This window comes from Pseudophryne corroboree, chromosome 3 (assembly GCF_028390025.1).
Source record: "Pseudophryne corroboree isolate aPseCor3 chromosome 3, aPseCor3.hap2, whole genome shotgun sequence".
Classification (NCBI taxonomy): Eukaryota; Metazoa; Chordata; class Amphibia; order Anura; family Myobatrachidae; genus Pseudophryne; species Pseudophryne corroboree.
This window is the reverse complement of record NC_086446.1, coordinates 663773091-663781455: the sequence shown is the minus strand read 5'-3', so window position 1 is coordinate 663781455 and position 8365 is coordinate 663773091.

Genomic DNA, 8365 nt, shown 5'->3' with positions numbered 1-8365 from the left:
GAAAGCAGCATCACCAGTTTTACTGAGTTTCTCTGTAGGGGTTACAAGAAGGGTCACATGCACCATCGCTTGAAAAGTGTGTCAAAGTCAGAAAAATGTCTCAATGCACGTTGCCATATTTGCACCGCACACTGGTCCGCGCTGCGCGTGCATGCGCTCTCCCGTGGATTCGCATACCCGCAATAACGTGCACTCGCAGGCGCGGTATGCGTATTTATGGTAGAGTTTATGTAGTCGTAGCGTGCGACTCATTCGTTACAAATGTTCACAATTAATGTAGTTTATAGATCATGGTCCCTTTGATAGATTCTGAAAGTTTGGTTAAAATACAATGTCCCAGAGCTGAGGAATCCCTCTTTATATCGTACGAAGGGTCTAACAGGAATCATACAGCAGTGTTTGGTACCCATCGGAAGAGTATTTAATTAGCAATATTCCGGTGTTGGTTTGGAGCGTATTAATCGCTCGTGCGAATAGTTATGGACATAAGAAGTTTATGTCCATTTCTATTAATTACACATACTCAGGTATGCGGCGGGAAACCCAGTTTCCCACCCACCTGAGCTGTTGGAAATCGTCACAGCCCACCTGTATGAATCACCCTATGACCTTTTGTTATGATACAGGGCCGAATTCCTTCGGCCAATGGACAATGGGATTGTAGGACCAGGAGATTGCATTGTGTGTGGGGCATAAATAGGCAGGCCGACCACATCCAGCACTCACTCTCTCATCAACGGTTATCTGCTGATAGCCGGGAGCTGGATATCGAGGCGCAGGCGATCATACCCTTTGTGCGTAAGTTTCTCTCCGTAATCATTGTCTTTCTGTGAGCCAATTTCTCTCATCTAATTTCTCTCATCTCATCTCTCTCTCTCTCTCTCTCTCTCTCTCTCTGTTCTGTTCTCTCATATCTCCCCTAGACTAGGCTAGTATTGTATTGTATTAGATAGTATTGTATTGTATTTCTTTTAGGTCAGAGTAGTATTGTCCTTTTGTATTTATTGTTTAGTTCTGTGGTTAGGAAGTCTCTGTTATATTGTAGTGTATCATTTGTACTGTTATCCCCTTTTACAAGTATATTAGATATAATACAGTTAATAGGCCTTGGAACCTAAACCAGTATCTGTGTATTTCCTATAGTGTTAAGTGTTCACTTGAGCGTCGGTGACGCTCAAGCAGCTTTGTAGTTAGTCAGGTTACACAAGGTTGCACTTACACCCTGTACTCACATTAAGGTATTCAGTGTATTTCATTGGTATAAGGTTTTATCATAAAGGTATAGTGTTGTGAGCGTCTGCATCGCTGGTGACCTCCTCGTGGTCTCGAGCGTAAGCTACGCCATAGCGAATCATTACCCTAGACATAACCAATAACGTGTCCTGTGATCGCTGGGCCGTGAGCGAACGTGACGCTTGAGCGTCTCGCCTACGGCTGAGCGATCGCTACGCAGATAGCGTACCATTACGGTACTTCTTAAGTAAACAGCGTACAGTGTTCTTAGCTTCATAAAGGGTTGTTTATATGACAAAGGAATTTAGCATTGTCAATTGCGGGCTCGTCCTATCCTTCTCATATCTGCACTAGGTAGATCAGCAGACACTATCCCTCCAGCAAAGGGTGGGAGGTTGTCTCACAGTGCTGACGGGATAAGCGTCTGCTTCGCTTAGATAAAGAATGCTGAAGGAATCCGGGAACCGGAAGTAAGAACAAAACGCTTGTGTCTTTTTAAAACTGTTTATTTTTCTTTTGTCTTGCGTACGCATACATACCTGCATTTCTTTTCACTTGTGTATTTCATTTTTTCGTATATCACTATTCCTGTTTGCCAAATTTTATAGTTGATAGAAAGTGCTAAAAAGAGATTTGCTGTTATTTAATAGTAGAGGTAATAATTAAAGTATAGAACAACACACGGTTTGTCTGAGATACAAGGCAGTCAGTGTGGATTGCGGTAGATGATCAGGGATCATTTACATTGATAAAAATATATTGTGTTACGGTGGATCCTTTGCATTGCATACACGTGTCGCTAACAAAGACTAGCGTACGCAATCCAAAAGGCAGACGCACGCAGCGTTCATTACGCAACGTAGCGTCCGGTTACGCTCACGTAGCTCAAGTCACGAAAAAGTTGAATTAGCGCAAAGCGATAATTAACGCACAGCGGTAGATAACGCGAAGCGGTAAATAACGCAAATCTATTTTTAGAAAATCTGAAATTTAGTTTAACAGATCCTGCTCCTAATTGGTAACACTCTTGGCCTGAAGACAATTTCTGCGCAGAAATAGATATAGAAACAAAAGTGTACATGTGTTGAGTGAGTGTGTTTTGTATACAAAAGTTTATATAACTTTAAGGTGGAACCAAAAGGAAAGCCGGGTACTCGTCAAGGGACATACGTGTAAGTGACATATACGGTGGCTAGGGAGGCATCCCTGGTTAAATAATATTTGAGCATTAGAGTATAGCGGACCATAAGGTAACAAGACCAGGAGGTCATAAGGAACAAGACCAGGAGGTCGTAAGGTAAAAGGTCCGCTATAAAAGTCCAGTGGCACAACGCCTGGGGTGTTGGTGCAGAACCCATATAGGCCATACAAGCTCTGGCTGAAGGAATCGCAGCCGGAAACATAGATTCCATTGATCTTTCAGTACATGACAAGTAGTGCTCGTGTACTGAACGATTGGACCACACGTTATTGTGTGCAGTAGTTAGTAATCTGACCTAATACCATTAGAGTAAAGTGGTCACAAACGCTATCTGTACATTCTGACGTGATTTGTGTAATTTTTTATTTTTGGAAGGGAAGTTCGCTGGTCACTCAGGAACTATCTAACAACCCCAACTTTACTGGAAAGAGTAAGTGTCCTGCGGGTAACCCTCATATGTTCCAGTAAACTGAAGGTTCCATAGGGGCCCTGTATCGAGTACGCCAGCACCACGTCGGTGTGATCAGGTCGTATTGGTCGAGGTGGGCGAGTGAGTGGGGTACTCGGTAAACCGCCACCGCCGGCCTACTGTGGAGTAATTTGGTTGTCTGTAAAGGCTTGCTGAAAACCTTGATACAGAGATCCAAGGAGGACTAAGCAACACCTGCAGACTATGGGGGCCAGTTGCTCAGGTAGGGGGCGATCAACCCTGGTTCAGGTTGATTCTGTGAACCGACCAGTTGGGTCGGCACGATATGTAATGTGTGAAAAATATGGAATTCACACCGAATCTTTATGTGATAAATGGGAGAGAATGACTGTACAAGACAGGGACAAGTTCCCAAGAATAGGTAGCTTTAGTCCAGAAGTGTTACAAAATTTAAGGAGGAGGATATGTCTCGTAAAATCAACAAAGAGACGAATTCAACATCATGATTGTTTACAGTTATGGCACCAGGAAGGTGAGATACAGAGAGGTTTGGCTCTGGCGGCAGGATCTGGGGCAGTCAGGAAGTTGATTGCCACAGCTCCTCCTCCACCATACATTGCAGGAGAGAAGTTGATTGCGGAGAGAAACGCACTGGGTTGTAAAACACAAACTCTTAGTAACCCTGTAAATGTTAATAATGTTAACCAAATAACTCATGCAAGTATTAACCCGTGCAAGATGTACCCTGTTTTGAACCTTCCTCAGGAGTGTGATCAAGAAGACGATTCAGCAACAATTTCAGCTCTCTCTCTTGCAGCCACCATAGCAGAGACCACAGTAGGCACAGCGACACCCACGAGATTAGTAAAAGCCCCTAGCGGAGGGATAGGTGAGGTCGTGTCAACGGGTAAGTACGGCACCATGCACTACACTGAAACAATTGTACCACAACAAGCTGTAGAATCTACACAGGAAGAGGCTGTTAGAATTGCTCCTGTAAGGGTAATAGCAGTCCCCAATGGAAAAACAGATGTGTCTGGAGCCACTCCCATAAGGAACATAGCCATGTACACTCCATTTTCCAGAATGGAATTAAGAACAATAGTGTCCGAATTTCCTGACCCCAGGAAGGATTTAGTTGCTAGCCAAAAATACATCAGGGATCTAGGTAACACTGTAGAACCCAACAACAAGGATTGGCAGATACTGCTAAGAGCTTGTTTACCTTCCAATGTTGATGCAACTCAGTTTTTAGCTGATTGTGCATTGGATAAAGATGTACCGCTTACAGACGTGTACAACAAGGATAATGTAAAAAGGATAAATTTACAGCTAAAAGAGTATTTCCCAGCCGTTGTTAAATGGAATAAAATATTTTCCATTAAGCAAAAGGAGTCCGAAACGGCAACAGAATATTTTCACCGGGCACTATTAGAAATGGCAAAGTACACTGGTATAGAAGACATTAAGACCAACCCAAACCATCGGGAAGTAGCAGTATCTGTACTGATGGATGGTTTAAAGGAAACATTAAAGACTAGGGTTCAGACCACGCAACCGTGCTGGCGAGGTCTGTCAGTGTCCGGCTTGAGAGAGGCTGCTATTGATCACGACAGAAACATCACTAGGCACAGGGAATCGCAAAGTGATAAGTTGATGTCCGTAAGTATACAGGCGCTGACCACAAGGCAGCCTGCGTATGTACCACCGAATCCTGTGGGTAAGGCAAGTGTAATAACATGTTTTTCTTGTAACAGACCGGGACACTTTGCACGAGAATGTAGAACAAAGAATGTACAAAGATCTTTTCAACCCCCTAGACAACAACACAACACACGACATTGGGAGCAGGGTCCACAGAGGCGGAGTTTTGAGCCACATACAGGGGAAACAAAAAGATATCCCCCGAACAGAGATTGGCATGCCTCTGGTAGTTCCCAGCTAACTCCCCCACAAGTAGTTGCTGCCAATGGGATTCAGGGAGGTCAGCATACCCAATAGGGGTGTGGCCATACCTGTAATCTGCAGCCAGTTAAGTTGATTGCCAGTCTTGGAAGCGAACCAGAAATTGCAATCAATGTAGCTGGTAAAACTTTAAACTTTCTTGTAGACACAGGGGCGGCCAAGTCAGTGATAAATTCGACAGTGGGCATGAGAACCACTGGTAGGACAATTCCAGCCATGGGAGTAACAGGAGTAGTCCAGCACTACCCTGTTAGCAAACCAGCCGAGATTACAATAGGGCCTTTGCATACCAAGCATTCCTTTTTGCTGGCTGCATCTGCACCAACTAATCTCCTGGGGAGAGACTTACTATGTAAAATGGGTTGCGTCATTTATTGTACTCCTGAAGGTGTATTCTTGGACATTCCTGAGAATCACGCTCAGGAAGTACGAGACATGTTAGACTCCCCATCAAAATTAATGTCACATTCCATTATGACAAATAGGAATCCATCCCAAGTAGAAGAGATGACATCTCAGATACCAGAGTCGCTTTGGACAAAAGATGGACAGGACACTGGATTAATGGCAAACGTAGCTCCAGTAGTTGTGCAAGTAAAAGATGGTAGGATAGCTCCAAAAATCCCACAGTATCCTCTGAAGCCAGAGGTGGAGTTAGGAGTTTTTCCCGTAATAGAGCGCTTGCTACAACAGGGCATTCTAGTAAGAACGTCCAGCACCGCAAATAGTCCCATCTTCCCTGTTAAAAAGAGTGGGGGGAGGGGTTACAGGCTAGTGCAGGATCTAAGGGGGATTAACAAAATAGTTGAGAGTCAGTTCCCCGTAGTGCCTAATCCAGCTGTCATCCTAATGCAAATTCCTCCCACTGCCAAATTTTTCACTGTTATTGACCTCTGCTCCGCTTTCTTTTCGGTACCTCTGCACCCTGACAGCCAATATTTGTTTGCATTCACATACAGAGGAGTCCAATACACGTGGACTCGGTTACCCCAAGGTTTCATAGATAGTCCAAGTATATTTTCTCAGGCTTTGCATGATTGTTTACAGTCTTTCCAACCAGACAGTGGATCAGTATTGATACAGTACGTGGATGATCTACTGCTGTGTTCAGATTCACTGGAAACATCTCTGAAGGATACGAAACAGCTCCTGTTTCATCTTTCAGACACAGGTCACAAGGTCTCCAAAGACAAGTTGCAATTATGCCAAGCTAAGGTAAAATATTTGGGACACTGTCTAACACAAGGACTGAGACACCTGACCGCTGATAGAATCCAAGCCATTAGAGACATGACACTGCCACAAACCCAGCAACAGATCAGGACGTTTTTAGGAATGTGTGGGTATTGCCGTAATTGGATCCCAGGGTTTTCCATATTGGCGCTACCTTTGCAGGAAATGGTCTCTTCAAACAAACCTGATCGGATTTCGCATACAGACGAATCTGAAACAGCATTTGAGAGACTCAAACAGTGCCTAACGCAGGCACCAGCACTAGGTATGCCAGACTATGGGAAACCCTTTGAACTATATGGAACAGAAAGTGCTGGGTGCGCAGCAGGTGTACTAACACAAAAACACGGTGATGCCAGCAGGCCAATTGCATACTACAGCGCTCAGCTAGACACGGTAGCGCGATCCCTCCCCACATGCTTGCGTAGCGTTGCGGCGATAGCATTGCTAGTGACAAAAAGCGAAGATGTCGTGCTAGGCCACAACCTCACAATCCATACACCGCATGCGGTATCTGCCTTATTGAATTCTGCCCAAACCAGACACGTCTCATCAGCAAGGTTTACAAGATGGGAATTGGCATTAATGGCCCCCGTAAACATCACCATAAGGAGATGCAGTGCATTAAACCCTGCAACATTTCTCCCAGGTGTGCCTGGTCAGACACAAAGGGTGGGAGGTGAGAGTGATGGGGAAGGAGGATTTAATGCAAAGGAAGATGCACATGATTGTATGGAATATTTGACCCAAAATTTTACCGCAAGGCCTGACATCAGTGACAATCCACTGGAAGATGCAGAACTCACGTTCTACACGGATGGTAGTTGTCACAGACAGTCAGACTCGGGAGACTTGTGTACTGGATACGCAGTCGTAGATGACCAAGACACCATAGAAGCGGAACCGCTAGGCCCACCTCACTCAGCCCAGGTTGCTGAACTGGTCGCCCTAACCAGAGCATGTGAATTGGCTAAGGGTAAGTCAGCCAATATCTACACCGATTCCAGATACGCGTTCGGGGTAGTCCATGATTTCGGAGCGCTATGGCGTCTCAGAAATTTCATGACGGCAGCTGGTACACCGATAGCGCATGCAGCTCACATAAAAAGGCTTCTAACAGCGATACAGGAACCCGACAGAGTGGCTGTTATCAAATGTAAAGCACACACATATAGCCAAGACCCAGTATCCCTTGGTAACAGCCGAGCAGACGAAGCCGCAAAGCTTGCAGCTGCTACCCCCACACGGACAGACACCACACAGTTGATGGTATTTAATACCATCAACACACAGAAGTTGTGTGAGATGCAGAATCTGTGTTCCACACAGGAAAGAGCAGTCTGGAAGGCAAAGGGATATGGCCAGGAGTCCTCAGGGCTCTGGACGGATGGACATGGTAAACCAGTGGCCCCCAGGGCATACCTTCCATGTCTGGCTGAAGCAGCTCACGGGCTGACTCATCTAGGTAAGGAGGGGATGTGCAAATTGGTAAGAGCATACTGGTGCGCCCCAGGATTCTCCTCTCATGCGAGTAAAAGAGCAATGTCATGCCTTACCTGTCTGAGAAAGAATATTGGAAAAGCAATACCTACAGAACCATCCCATATCCCACCTGCCGGCGGCCCTTTCCAGGTAATACAAATTGACTTCATTCAATTACCCCCATGTCGAAATTTGAAATATGTACTTGTTTGTATAGATGTTTTCTCGAATTGGGTCGAGGCTTTTCCAGCAGCTACAAATACCGCTATGTTTACAGCTAAGAAAATTGTGCAGGAATTTGTATGTAGATATGGTATCCCTAGAATCATTGAAAGTGATAGGGGTACCCATTTTACAGGTGATGTCTTTCAAGGAATGTGTAAATTGATGGGTATTGATAGCAAGCTGCACACTCCGTACCGTCCACAGGCGAGTGCGAAGGTCGAAAGAGTGAACAGCACTATTAAAAATAAATTGAGTAAAGTAATGGCAGAGACAGGATTGACGTGGCCAGAAGCTTTACCCATTGTTTTGTATAGCATCAGAACCACTCCCAGGTCCCCTCTTAATCTGTCTCCTTTTGAAATCTTGTTTGGTCGACAACCGCATGTCATGATTAACCCTCAGGATGATTTGAAATGTAACAATGAAGTAACTGTAAAGTACTTGATTAACATGAGTAAACAGTTGAGGAATCAAAATGATAATCTGAAGTTGGTGATTCCTGATTTACCAGATAGTAATTGTCATGACATTGAACCTGGGGATTATGTAATGATACGAAATTTTCTACGCTCAGGTTGTCTTATTGATAGATGGGA